Source organism: Haematobia irritans, chromosome 4 (assembly GCF_050003625.1).
Source record: "Haematobia irritans isolate KBUSLIRL chromosome 4, ASM5000362v1, whole genome shotgun sequence".
Lineage (NCBI taxonomy): Eukaryota > Metazoa > Arthropoda > Insecta > Diptera > Muscidae > Haematobia > Haematobia irritans.
In genome coordinates this window covers 145600889-145616714 of record NC_134400.1, presented here as the reverse complement: position 1 = coordinate 145616714, position 15826 = coordinate 145600889, and positions in this window count along the sequence as shown.

Below are 15826 nucleotides of genomic sequence, written 5' to 3'. Positions count from 1 at the left end.
TTACACTCATATGACCACAGAGGCCAATTTTTAACTCCGATTTAGTTGAAATTTTGCACAGGGAGTAGAATTAGCATTGTAGCTATGCGTGCCAAATTTGGTTAAAATCGGTTCAGATTTAGATATAGCTCCCATATATATGTTTTTCTGATTTCTACAAAAATAGTCAAAATACCATCATTTTCCTTGTTAAATCGCCACTGCTTAGTCGAAATGTTGTAAAAATGACTGTAATTTTCCTAAACGTCTAATACATATATATCGAGCGATAAATCATAAATAAACTTTTGCGAAGTTTCCTTAAAATTGCTTCAGATTTAAATGTTTCCCATATTTATACCCTTCACCACTACTGTGGTACAGGGTATAATAAGTATGTTTTTTACTAACATTGTGTTCCACCCTAGTGCATTAGCCGACTTAAATTTTGGGTCTATAGATTTTATAGACATCTATCAAATTCTGTCCAGATCGAGTGATATTTAAATGTATGTATTTGGGACAAACCTTTAAATATAGCCCCCAACACATTTGACGAATGTGATATGGTATCGAAAATTTAGATCTGCAAAGTGGTGCAGAGTATAATATAGTCGGCCCCGCCCGACTTTAGACTTGCCTTACTTGTTATACCCACCACCATAGAATGGTGACGGGGGTATAATAAGTTTGTCATTCCGTTTGTAACACATCGAAATATCGATTTCCGACTATATAAAGTATATATATTCTTGATCAGGGAGAAATTCTAAGACGATATAACGATGTCCGTCTGTCCGTCTGTCTGTCTGTCTGTCTGTCTGTCTGTCTGTCTGTTGTAATCACGCTACAGTCTTCAATAATGAAGCAATCGTGCTGAAATTTTGCACAAGCTCGTCTTTTGTCTGCAGGCAGGTCAAGTTCGAAGATAGGCTATATCGGTCCAGGTTTTGATATAGTCCCCATATAAACCGACCTCCCGATTTGGGGTCTTGGGCTTATAGAAATCGTAGTTTTTATCCAATTTGCCTGAAATTTGAAATCTGGAGGTATTTTATGACCATAAAGAGGTGTGCCAAAAATGGTGAGTATCGGTCCACGTTTTGGTATAGCCCCCATATAGACCGATCTCCCGATTTTACTTCTTGGGCTTATAGAAACCGCAGTTTTTATTCAATTTACCTGAAATTGGAAATCTAGAGGTATTGTAGGACCACAAATACGTGTGCCAAAAATTGTGAGTATCGGTCCATATTTTGGTATAGCCCCCATATAGACCGATCTCCCGATTTTACTTCTTGGGCTTATAGAAAACGCAGTTTTTATTCAATTTATCTGAAATTGGAAATCTAGAGGTATTGTAGGACCACAAATACGTGTGCCAAAAATTGTGAGTATCGGTCCATATTTTGGTATAGCCCCCATATAGACCGATCTCCCGATTTTACTTCTTGGGCTTATAGAAACCGCAGTTTTTATTCAATTTATCTGAAATTGGAAATCTAGAGGTATTGTAGGACCACAAATATGTGTGCCAAAAATTGTGAGTATCGGTCCATATTTTGGTATAGCCCCCATATAGACCGATCTCCCGATTTTACTTCTTGGGCTTATAGAAATCGCAGTTTTTATTAAATTTACCTGAAATTGGAAATATAGAGGTATTGTAGGATCACAAATACGTGTGCCAAAAATTGTGAGTATCGGTCCATATTTTGGTATAGCCCCCATATAGACCGATCTCCCGATTTGGGGTCTTGGGCTTCTAGAATCCGAAGTTTTTATCCTATTTGCCTGAAATTGGAAATCTAGAGGTATTTTCAGGTCACAAAGAGGTGTGCCGAAAATGGTGAGTATCGGTCCATATTTTAGTATAGCCCCCATAAGAACGATCTCCCGATTTAACTCCTTGGGTTTCTAGAAACCGTAGTTTTTATCTGATATGCCTGAAATTGTAAATATTCTGGTATTTTAGGCTCACAAAAACGTGTATCGGATTAAGTTTTTATCGGTCCATTTGGTAATGCCTCCATATAGACCGACTTCACTTCTTGAGGGTGTAGAAGGCGCACTGATGATGAAAATTGCTTGAAACTCAATGTAAAATTTCCAGATTTTACTTCTACAGATTTAAGATTTCAAATCAAGACGTTATTTTATAATTTTCTTGCACACTTACAAGAGATGTTAATGATTCCTCTAAAACTCACACAAAAATGGTTCTTATAAATCCAGAATCTGATATAGTCTTCATAGGTGAAATCTTTAAATTTATCTTCGGGAAGTGTCCTCAAGCCCTCCTGAAATTTCAAAGGAAACCCTAATATTTGGTTCATGGTGGTGGGTATTTAAGATTCGGCCCGGCCGAACTTACTGCTGTATATACTTGTTTTTGATTTAATATATACCACGTATGGACTTACATATAATTTAGAAGATGGCGTTAGGAGGTTTTAAGATATCTTGCCATCGGCAAGCGTTATCGCAACTTAAGTAATTCGATTGTGGATGGCAGTGTTTAGAAGAAGTTTCTACGCAATCCATGATGGAGGGTACATAAGCTTCGGCTGGCCGAACTTACGACCGTATATACTTGTTTTTTTTTTGAGTTAGTCTTTATGAAATTGTTTTTACATCCTGGAAAAGAATAAACGTTTATCACAAAAAGTATATACTTTTCTTCCAAATACACTTTCTTTCAGCGAAAAGCAAATGAGAAACGATCTTTGTTTGTCTAAAATTTCGTTTGGGAGGAAAGAATTACTTTTTTGCGTGAAGGATCCAATAAATGTTAATTCAATTTAAAAAAATAAAAAAATCATTAATTTATATAGCATTTTTACTATCACAACTCTAAAAAGAGTACACTGAAAAAAATATTGTCGTGAAGCCAAAGATTTCATGTCCTTAAAATAAGAATACAAATTTTGCTTAGCTTAGAAGACGCATTTCGGTAATATAAAGTCTTTTTATACCCTCCATCATAGGATGGGGGTATATTAACTTTGTCATTCCGTTTGTAACACATCGAAATATTGCTCTAAGACCCCATAAAGTATATATTCTGGGTCGTGGTGAAATTCTGAGTCGATCTAAGCATGTCCGTCCGTCCGTCCGTCTGTTGAAATCATGCTAACTTCCGAACGAAACAAGCTATCGACTTGAAACTTGGCACAAGTAGTTGCTATCGATGTAGGTCGGATGGTATTGAAAATGGGCCATATCGGTCCACTTTTTCGTACAGCCCCCATATAAACGACCCCCAAATTTGGCTTGCGATCGCTCTAAGAGAAGCAAATTTCATCCGATCCGGCTGAAATTTGGTACATGGTGTTAGTATATGATCTCTAACAACCATACAAAAATTGGTCCACATCGGTCCATAATTATATATAGCCCCCATATAAACCGATCCCCCGATTTGGGTTGTGGCGCCTCTAAGAGAAGCAAATTTCATCCGATTCGGCTGAAATTTGGTACATGGTATTGGTATATGTTCTCTAATGACCATGCAAAAATTGGTCCACATCGGTCCATAATTATATATAGCCCCCATATAAACCGATCCCCCGATTTGGCTTGCGGAGCCTCTAAGAAACGAAAATTTCATCCGATCCGGCTGAAATTTGGTACATGGTGTTGGTATATGTTCTCTAATGACCATGCAAAAATTGGTCCATATCGGTCCATAATTATATATAGCCCCCATATAAATCGATTCCCAGATTTGTCCTCCGGAGCCTCTTGGAGGAGCAAAATTCATCCGATACGGTTGAAATTTGCAACGTGAAAATTTTGTCAAAATTTTATTTCTATAGAAAATTTTGTCAAAATTTTATTTCTATAGAAAATTTTGTCAAAATTTTATTTCTATAGAATTTGTTTTCCAAATTTTATTTCTATAGAAAATTTTTTCCAAATTTTACTTCTATAGAAAATGTTGTCAACATTTTATTTCTATAGAAACTTTAAACTTAATTATATACGTATTTAATCGGCCTTTTTTAGTTTAATATATACTACGTATGGACTACCTTTTAATTTAGAAGACGGTGTTAGGAAGTTTTAAGATACCTTGCCATCGGCAAGTGTTAACGCAACCCAAGTAATTCGATTGTGGATGGTAGTCTTCAGTAGAAGTTTCTACACCCTCAAAAAAATCGCTTCTTTAACATATGTTCCAAACATATTTTGCAGGAAGCACATATATTATTGCATACTGCCGAAACATTAATATGTTTGTTTTATGTGAACATATTATATGTTTGGAAGCATTTTGAGCCAAAAATATTATATGCTTGGAAGAATTTTTCCCAAACACGATTGTGCTCATTCCCTAACATACTCGTAATTTTCACTTCCACGAAATTTTTTAGTTATTGGCACTTTTCTCTGTAATACAAATAATGTTGAAGAAATTATTCACTTTTATAAATTTTTTAAATTTTACCTTTCGCCTGCACGGAGAATCGAACCGAGGACCATACAGTTTGTAAGCCAACACACTATCCACTGGGCTACGTAGCTGTTATAGTCACCAGTAGATAATTATCGTTTTAAGTTACATTTATATAGCATAGTTTGCAGCGCCCACGAGCCCATGCAAACATAACATTATTTAACAGAAACATACATTTGTTTGCCACGTGGAGCAGTGGTTAGCATGTCTGCCTTGCATGCAAAGGGTCGTGGGTTCAATCCCTGCTCCGACCGAACATTTTTTTTTTTTTTTTTTTTTTTTTAATTTACACATTTATATTTATACTATATTAATTTTTTTAAATGAAACATCGAAATGTGTGTTATTAAAGATTTATAGTCAGTAACAGTGCTTGATATAAACGAAATTGAATGATTTTTGGATAAAATATTATTTTTTATTGCAAAAATAACAATCTTGTAATAAAAAACTGTTTTTGTACAAAACTTTAAAATTTGGAAGGAATTCAAAAACTAACAAAAGAAGAACGTGGAGTCGAGTATAAACATACATACATAATTTTATAATATAAACATAAATTTATTTAGGAGTGAACAGTTTTTTACTAGCATTTAACACCATCGCTCTAAAATTCCTTTTATTTTTCTTTAATAATTCATTTTAAAGAAAATAAACTTTTTAAATTGTTTTAGCTGTAAAAGTCGAACTTAATGCCCGCTTTTATATTTGATGGTGTCCGTCAACTCCTCGTGGACTACTTTTTAATAAAGAGAAACGAAACTTTGTTTTTTTACATTTTACTGTGTAATTTTTCACTATTTCCTCCTTATTTCATTTTACCGTCCCAACTCTAAAAAGAGTATAGTGCCCTTTCGTTATTTTTATGAAGACCCCTGATTTCTTTTAACGAACCAAGAAAAAAATAATGCCAAAATGATGAACAAAACACATGTCCACACATACATAAAATGCTGCTCTCAAGGCGAAAACATAAGCTGTTTGTTTTTCAAATGTCTATTCTCTTGGTTCAGAATGTATATTCTCTTTATTCAAATTAAATAATATTTAGACTTAAACATATCAAATTTTTGGCCTTATCATAAAACAGTTTTCCGAAACAACATACAAGCGGTTTCACAGAAATTGTTCTCTTTTGACTCTTTTGCTGTGTTATATTGATATCTTTCGTCAACTCTCCCGGTTTCCATCTCTATTTCTCTCTATACTCTCTCTGTCGCTTTGAATAAAATATCACAACATATGTATGTTTAGTTGAAATTTGTAAATTTATATATGTTTGTATTCACACATATGATTTTTATGAAACATTCATGCCCCAAACATAATATATTCTAACATATTAACATAGATGTCCCAAACATTTAGTGTTAGTTTAGGAAAATTACATGTTCGCACTTAAATATATTGTGGTTTAAAATCGTGCCCGAAACACATTTTGTTTATATCGGAACATATGAAAAACATATTTTTCTAACAGTGTACGCAATCCATGGTGGAGGGTACATAAGCTTCGGCCCGGTCGAACTTACGGCCGTATATACTTGTTATACTTGCATTTGTTTGTACCGCTAAAAGAGAATGGAAATTCGATAAATGAAATCTGTATCCTAATTTGATTTTTTTTTATCGTAAATTTAAAGCCACATAAGGTGCTAAAAATCTCTTTATTTTAAAGAAGCCGAATCTGTGACTCGAAATCAATACCAAAATCCTTAAGGGAAGGTCAAAATCTTTGGATCTAAGTAAAGTTTTTGTTTGATTGTAGGGTTCTCCAATCCCGGTATATAAAAAGGCACCCTTGTATAATCATTTAGAGGTCACATCAAATTAGATCCACGTGCAATTTTGTCAATTTGACAAAAAGCAATGATTTAACATATTTGTATCATGGTTTGTGACATATTTTGGGAGCTACCGTGGTGCAATGGTTACCTTGGTTGGCTTGTATATAAAGGGCTATGGGTTCAGTTCCAGTTTCGAGCAAAAAGTTTTTCTGCAGTGTAATAATGCAGTAATGCTGGTAACGTTTCTGAGTGTTTCAATGCTTCTCTAAATGGTTTTAACGAAATGTGAAACCCCTTTCGGATTTGAGTATAAAAATAAGGTCCTTGTCATTGAGCTTAAAACTCATTGTTGTATACTGAGTAGGCTAAGTGAGCTATAAATAACAGGCTGGTACTATACTTAATCTAACCAAGTAATATATTTTAGTTAAAATTTTCTAAAATAAAGCTACATTTTCTTGGTATTGGCCATTCTATTTCTGTTTGATCTGCACAACATAAAACAAGTAAGGAAAGTCTAAAGTCGGGCGGGGCCGACTACATTATACCCTGCACCACTTTGTAGATCTAAATTTTCGATACCATATCACATCCGTCAAATGTGTTGGGGGCTATATATAAAGGTTTGTCCCAAATACATACATTTAAATATCACTCGATCTGGACAGAATTTGATAGACTTCTACAAAATCTATAGACTTAAAATTTAAGTCGGCTAATGCACTAGGGTGGAACACAATGTTAGTAAAAAACAAGTAAGGAAAGTCTAAAGTCGGGCGGGGCCAACTATATTATACCCTGCACCACTTTGTAGATCTAAATTTTCACATCCGTCAAATGTGTTGGGGGCTATATATAAAGGTTTGTCCAAAATACATACATTTAAATATCACTCGATCTGGACAGAATTTGATAGATTTCTACAAAATCTATAGACTCAAAATTTAAGTCGGCTAATGCACTAGGGTGGAACACAATGTTAGTAAAAAGTCGGGCGGGGCCGACTATATTATACCCTGCACCACTTTGTAGATCTAAATTTTCGATACCATATCACATCCGTCAAATGTGTTGGGTGCTATATATAAAGGTTTGTCCTAAATACATACATTTATATATCACTCTATTTGGACAGAATTTGATAGACTTTTACAAAATCTATAGACTCAAAATTTAAGTTGGCTAATGCACTAGGGTGGAACACAATTTTGAATCTGAAGCAATTTTAAGGAAACTTCGCAAAAGTTTATTTATGATTTATCGCTCTATATTTATTTAGAGTCATTTTTATACCCACCACCATAGAATGGTGACGGGGGTATAATAAGTTTGTCATTCCGTTTGTAACACATCGAAATATCGATTTCCGACTATATAAAGTATATATATTCTTGATCAGGGAGAAATTCTAAGACGATATAACGATGTCCGTCTGTCCGTCTGTCTGTCTGTCTGTCTGCCTGTCTGTCTGTCTGTTGTAATCACGCTACAGTCTTCAATAATGAAGCAATCGTGCTGAAATTTTGCACAAGCTCGTCTTTTGTCTGCAGGCAGGTCAAGTTCGAAGATAGGCTATATCGGTCCAGGTTTTGATATAGTCCCCATATAAACCGACCTCCCGATTTGGGGTCTTGGGCTTATAGAAATCGTAGTTTTTATCCAATTTGCCTGAAATTTGAAATCTGGAGGTATTTTATGACCATAAAGAGGTGTGCCAAAAATGGTGAGTATCGGTCCACGTTTTGGTATAGCCCCCATATAGACCGATCTCCCGATTTTACTTCTTGGGCTTATAGAAACCGCAGTTTTTATTCAATTTACCTGAAATTGGAAATCTAGAGGTATTGTAGGACCACAAATACGTGTGCCAAAAATTGTGAGTATCGGTCCATATTTTGGTATAGCCCCCATATAGACCGATCTCCCGATTTTACTTCTTGGGCTTATAGAAAACGCAGTTTTTATTCAATTTATCTGAAATTGGAAATCTAGAGGTATTGTAGGACCACAAATACGTGTGCCAAAAATTGTGAGTATCGGTCCATATTTTGGTATAGCCCCCATATAGACCGATCTCCCGATTTTACTTCTTGGGCTTATAGAAACCGCAGTTTTTATTCAATTTATCTGAAATTGGAAATCTAGAGGTATTGTAGGACCACAAATATGTGTGCCAAAAATTGTGAGTATCGGTCCATATTTTGGTATAGCCCCCATATAGACCGATCTCCCGATTTTACTTCTTGGGCTTATAGAAATCGCAGTTTTTATTAAATTTACCTGAAATTGGAAATATAGAGGTATTGTAGGATCACAAATACGTGTGCCAAAAATTGTGAGTATCGGTCCATATTTTGGTATAGCCCCCATATAGACCGATCTCCCGATTTGGGGTCTTGGGCTTCTAGAATCCGAAGTTTTTATCCTATTTGCCTGAAATTGGAAATCTAGAGGTATTTTCAGGTCACAAAGAGGTGTGCCGAAAATGGTGAGTATCGGTCCATATTTTAGTATAGCCCCCATAAGAACGATCTCCCGATTTAACTCCTTGGGTTTCTAGAAACCGTAGTTTTTATCTGATATGCCTGAAATTGTAAATATTCTGGTATTTTAGGCTCACAAAAACGTGTATCGGATTAAGTTTTTATCGGTCCATTTGGTAATGCCTCCATATAGACCGACTTCACTTCTTGAGGGTGTAGAAGGCGCACTGATGATGAAAATTGCTTGAAACTCAATGTAAAATTTCCAGATTTTACTTCTACAGATTTAAGATTTCAAATCAAGACGTTATTTTATAATTTTCTTGCACACTTACAAGAGATGTTAATGATTCCTCTAAAACTCACACAAAAATGGTTCTTATAAATCCAGAATCTGATATAGTCTTCATAGGTGAAATCTTTAAATTTATCTTCGGGAAGTGTCCTCAAGCCCTCCTGAAATTTCAAAGGAAACCCTAATATTTGGTTCATGGTGGTGGGTATTTAAGATTCGGCCCGGCCGAACTTACTGCTGTATATACTTGTTTTTACAACTTTTCGACTAAGCAGTGGTGATTTAACAAGGAAAATGTTGGTATTTTGACCATTTTTGTCGAAATCAGAAAAACATATATATGGGAGCTATATCTAAATCTGAACCGATTTCAATCAAATTTGGCACACATGACTATATTATTATATTATACTCCTATTACTATTATTATACTATACTCCTATTACTATTACTATTATATTATACTCCTAGTGCCAAATTTCAACCAAATTGGGTCAAAACTCTGGCTTCTGGGACCATATAAGTCCATATCGGGCGAAAAATATATTTGGAAGCTATATCTAAATTTGAACCGATTTCAATCAAATTTGGCACATTTGACTATACGACTAAGTGTTATGTTTGTACAAAATTTCAAGCAAATCGGTATAAAACTCTGTCTTGTGGGTCCATATTAGTGCATATCGGGCGAAAGCTATATATGGGAGCTATATCTAAATCTAAATCGATTTCAACCAAATTTGGCACGCATAGCTGCAATGCTAAGTCTACTCCCTGTGCACAATTTAAACCAAATTGGACCAAAACTCTGACTTTTAAGACCATATTAGTCCATATCGGGCGAAAGATATATATGGCAGCTATATCTAAATCTGAACCGATTTCAATCAAATTTTGCACACTTCACTGCACTACTAATTGTACTCCTAGTGCAAAATTTCAACCAAATTCGGCCAAAAATCTGGCTTGTGGGGCCATATAAGTCCATATCTGTCGAAAGATATATATGAGAGCTATATCTAAATCTGAACTGATTTCTTCCAAAATCAATAGGGTTCTATTCTGACCCAAATTAGGAACATGTGCTAAATTTGAAGGCGATTGGACTTAAATTGCGACCTAGACTTTGATCACAAAAATGTGTTCACAGACAGACGGACGGACAGACGGACAGATGGACATGGTTATATCGACTCAGGGACCCAACCTGAGCATTATTGCCAAAGACACCATGCGCCTATCTCGTCTCCTTCTGGGTGTTACAAACATATGCACTAACTAATAATACCCTGTTCCACAGTGTGGCGCAGGGTATAAATATGGGAAACATTTAAATCTGAAGCAATTTTAAGGAAACTTCGCAAAAGTTTATTTATGATTTATCGCTCCATATATATGTGTCTAAACAAGACTGTTTAGACTTAATTTAACTATAACTTAATTGAATTTGAATTTAATAGTTAAGTAAATCATTCTGAATTTTGAAATTTGAATTGTATTGCATTGTAACGAAAAAAATTATGGTTTAAGAATCACTTGAAATGTATGAGACTTTGCACTAAAGATAGTAATATCGATAAATGTCAAAAGATAATTTCAACTAGTTCTAAAAATTAGTTAAATAGAAAATCGAAAGGTTTCCTGGCTGGTATGAAACATTCAATAAATCACTTTTTATTTTCCCGCAGCCACGAATAGAATTACTTGGTAAGATCATCCTCGAATAAAGGCTTAACTCAAATTTAACCCACTTGTGTTTCGTCTCATTTCTCTCTCTTGAATTATTTTGGATTGGGTTATGATTTCCCATATTGCTCGAGGAACCATTCCCAACCCAAATAACAATATTATCTCGCCTAGCAACTTCATCCATTGAACCTTCTGTGAAGTTTTTGGGATTCTGTCTTCTCTGCATACCCAATATCCACATACAGTCCACAAAAACCACAACCTCTGGAGTCGTATACTCATTAAGCGCTTTTGGTGTCAGTTGGTGCTTTGACATCCTCTCCTGAAACCCCAGTTGTTCATGGTCCTCTCGGCAAGAGAAGAGAATACAGCAACAGAGAAGATCACGAAAAGTAGAGAAATGAGGTAACTGCCACATGAAATGAATTATCACATGACAGTTTCAAGTCGGGTTCGGTAAGCTCAATAGCTAAAGCGGAGTAAGTGTAATTCTATGAAACATAAGAAAGTAAAAAGTGCTTAGAAATCGAAATTAAAACAGCATAAAATTCTTGTGGGAAAATATTAAGAAAACCGTGAAAATTGATGTCCGTCCGTATTGAAAGTCAAAGTTTCCTTTTCAAAAAACGTAAAAATTATTTAAAATTTTAAGATCAGAGGTGCAATTTTATCCAGAAAAAAAGTGAAAAGTGGAATATTTCAAGAAATGGAATAAAAGGAAAATAATAATTTTTATATGATTTATAAAAGCTATAAATTCGCATATATTACGTAATTGAAAGCATGCTAAATTTGCATAATTGCATATGTGCCGTTATTTAAAAATTCATGAGAAGAAAAAATCGCATAGAATAACGGCATAGATGGAGAAGTGCGAAAAAGTGTAATGTGAAAAAGTGTCTATCCAAAGAGACAGATGTTCCATTTATCACCCATTTCAATATTTTATTCTTCATTTCCATACGTCCCTATTCGCCAAATTTTTTTTGTTTTCTTGCACTTCATGTTTAATTCCTACATTTCATCTTTAACATAACTTTGAAATTCCAGAAGATTTGTTTTATTCCAAATTTTCCAAAAGATACATGACGGAATATGCAAAATTCCAAAGTGCAAATTTTTCCACAATTTGATATATGAGCAATTCCGAAATTTGTGTTCTCCGCTTCTCCTAATTTCTTTCTTTTGCTCAAATTTATTAATCGTATATAATTTTGTTCATTGGTTGTTCTTCGGCGAAAAAAGAGAAAAAAAAAGTGCAGTAAAAAAGGCAACATTCCAAAACGTAAATTTTGTACAAAATTTAATACAATTTCGTCGATTGTTTCGTATTAAATCTTTACATTTTTCGCACAGTCAGTTGTATTCAGTTTTATGATCATCGGCATCCTGAATCCACAGTGAGAAAAACTACTATACAAAATACAGATTGTATGTGCAAAACTCATATATGAGACATTCCAAAATATATTTTCTTGTTTGAAGTGATGGGAATGAACCAGATTAATAAAATGAGAGCATAGGAATATATTTGCTCTGCAGAAATTCATATGGATATCTAAACGAATTGAAATTATTTTCAACAACAAATTTCGCAACCGCAACTTTTTCAAGCTCAAGGTAATTACCTTTTAATTTTTTTATTTTTTTATTTATTTTACTTTCCTATTTAATGTGAATTACAAAATTCAAACGCAAAGAGAAATGGTTTATAATTGAAGGGAAATTCCATTAAAGTATATACATATTCCAACATTCAAAAATATAGGAGCAAAACAAAAATTAATGATAAATAGAAAAATTATATTGTATTAAATATATACACACACGAATTTGTGACAGATTTTTTTATTTTTTGTTACGCACACATATATGTTTTGCTCACACAACGAATAATAATAATTGGGTTCCACATATATCTCGCTCTCATTGTCTTTGTGGATCGTATTTGACAGGAGAAATTTGCTGGAGTTGCCAATTTCCGATTATAAAAAGTGCTAATTTCGAGAAAACTAAAAAGTTTTACACCACACGTGAATTGTTGGTTTCATGAGTAAACTTATGTTTTCGTATTCATAATTTATTGTGCGAATTGTATGTTAGAAAATCTTAGAAATTCGACAGGGGTAAAGAAAACAGAAAAATACTGTTGATTGGTATGCCGCATTGAAACATATTTAATTATCCATTAATTAAGTGCTTAATTAATTATTGCTTTTGTTCAAAACGATTTATTTATATGCAAAAGTGTGCATAAGAATTAATTAGAATTCCTCCATCCGTTGAACTGAAATTTACGAAATTAAATTAAAAACAAATTTCTTTGGTTATTTTGTTTACGTTTTGGCTCACTTCAATATTCAATTCCCATAACTATTTCACGAACATACTTTATTTCAGTTGATTTTAGTCACTCAAGATCTATTATATTTTGAGCGATTTATGCTAATTTTTTACTTTTTGTATTTACATCAGTTTTCAAATTTTGGGAATTATTGATACATTAATATATATAGTCTTGTGTTATTGTATATTTCCTTATATTCGCCATACACATATTTACTTTGAAAGGTTTGTCAGTCACCCGTAAAACTGACCGCTAAAACGAAATCTGGTTTAAATACCATATATTGTACAGATATTTCTGAATCTACTGTAAATTGCATATTTTTAGTTCTATTTGAGGGAAATGTCGAACGATTCTTTGGATGATACGGCCCAAAAGGGCGAAGAAAGGGTTATGGCTATAACCGAACGCAAGTTTTATTTTGATTATGATCATTTACTTATGCTCTGTAGTTATGTCGAGAATGTGGATTTGGTTCAACAAACCGAATCGTTGGTGCAGGCTAAAATGGAGGATTTGGAAGTTCGATGGACAAGTTTCAATTCTTCCTACGAGTCTCTAATGTTATCCTCCGATTCAGCCATAACCAAAGAAGTGAGAGAGAAAGCTCGCGTTAATTTTACAGTATGTTCTGAGGCATACTATGCTTCTAGGTCTCGTTTATTGGACATATCGAGGGTAGCTTCCTCTTCAAATCCTAGAGCAGAAGCTTCTCGAATAGGTATATCACCGAGTGACTTCCCACTACCGCGTTACAGTCTTGAGACCCAAGCTGTCGGTTCACCCAATGTGTACATAAAAGTTCCTCCCTGTGACACGGAGGTGTTCAGAGGTGGATACGAAGAGTGGCCGTCTTTCCGTGACATGTTCACGGCGGTCTACGTAAACCACCCAAAACTTACTCCCGCACAAAAATTATACCATCTCAGAAATAAAACTCAGGGTTCAGCTGGCGCAATAGTCAAAAGATACACTTTATGTGATGAAAATTTTGACTTAGCGTGGAAGGCTCTCAAGATTCGCTACGAAAATAAGCGAGTGTTGGTTGACAACCAACTCAAAATTTTATTTAATATCCCGGTGGCAGAAGAGGAGACAAGCGAGTCTGTCCAGAGAATACAGTCAACGGTAAATGACTGCTTGTCTACCCTCAAGACACTTGACGTCAAGATAGAGCACTGGGATCCTATTTTGATTTATTTAATCTCGACCAAGCTCCCACACCCTCAAAAAAAATCGCTTCTTTAACATATGTTCCAAACATATTTTGCAGGAAGCACATATATTATTGGATACTGCCGAAACACTAATATGTTTGTTTTATGTGAACATATTATATGTTTGGAAGCATTTTGAGCCCAAAAATATTATATGCTTGGAAGAATTTTTCCCAAAGACGATTGTGCTCATTGCCTAACATACTCGTAATTTTCACTTTCACGAAATATTTTAGTTCTTGGCACCTTTTTCTGTAATACAAATAATGTTGAAGAAATTATTCACTTTTATAAATTGTTTAAATTTTACCTTTCGCCTACACGGAGAATCGAACCGAGGACCATACAGTTTGTAAGCCAACACACTATCTACTGGACTTCGTAGCTGTTATAGTCACCAGTAGATAATTATCGTTATAAGATACTTTTATATAGCATATTTTGCAGCGCCCACGAGCCCATGCAAACATAACATTATTTAACAGAAACAAAAATTTGTTTGCCACGTGGAGCAGTGGTTAGCAAGTCAGCCTTGCATGCAAAGGGTCGTGGGTTCAATCCCTGCTCCGACCGAAAACTTTTTTTTTTAATTTACACGTTTATATTTATACTATATTAAATTTTTATAATGAAACTTCGAAATGTGGGTTATTAAAGATTTATAGTCAGTAACAGTGCTTGATATAAACGAAATTGACTGCGTTTTGGATAAAATATTATTTTTTTATTGCAAAAATAACAATTTTGTAACAAAAAACTGTTTTTGGTACAAAACTTTGAAATTTGGAAGGAATTCAAAAACTCTAACAAAAGAAGAACGTGGAATCGAGTATAAACATACATAAATAATTTTATAATATAAACATAAATTTATTTAGGCGTGAACAGTTGTTTACAAGCATTTAACACCATCGCTCTTTTATGTTTCTTTAATAATTCATTTTAACGAAAATAAACTTTTTAAATTGTTTTAGCCGCAAAACTCGAACTTAATCCCCGCTTTTATATTTGAAGGAGTCCGTCAACTCCTCGTGGACTACCTATTAATAAAGAGGAACTAAACTTTGTTTTTAAACATTTTACTGTGTAATTTTTCACTATTTCCTCCTTATTTCATTTTACTGTCCCAACTCTAAAAAGAGTATAGTGCTCTTTCGTTATTTTTATGAATACCCCTGATTTCTTTTAACGAACCAAGAAAAAAATTGTGCCCATAATGCCAAAATGATAAACAAAACACATGTCCACACATACATAAAATGCTGCTCTCAAGGCGAAAACATATGCTGTTTGTCTATTCTCTTGGTTCCGAATGTCTATTCTCTTTATTCAAATTAAATAATATTTAGACTTAAGCATATCAAATTTTTGGCCTTATCATAAAACAGTTTTCCGAAACAACATACAAGCGTTTTCACAGAAATTGTTCTCTTTTGATTCTTTCGCTGTGTTATGTTGATATCTTTCGTCAACTCTCCCGGTTTCTCTCTCTCTCTGTCGCTTTGAATAAAATATCACAACATATGTATGGTTAGTCGAAATTTGTAAATGTATATATGTTTGCATTCAC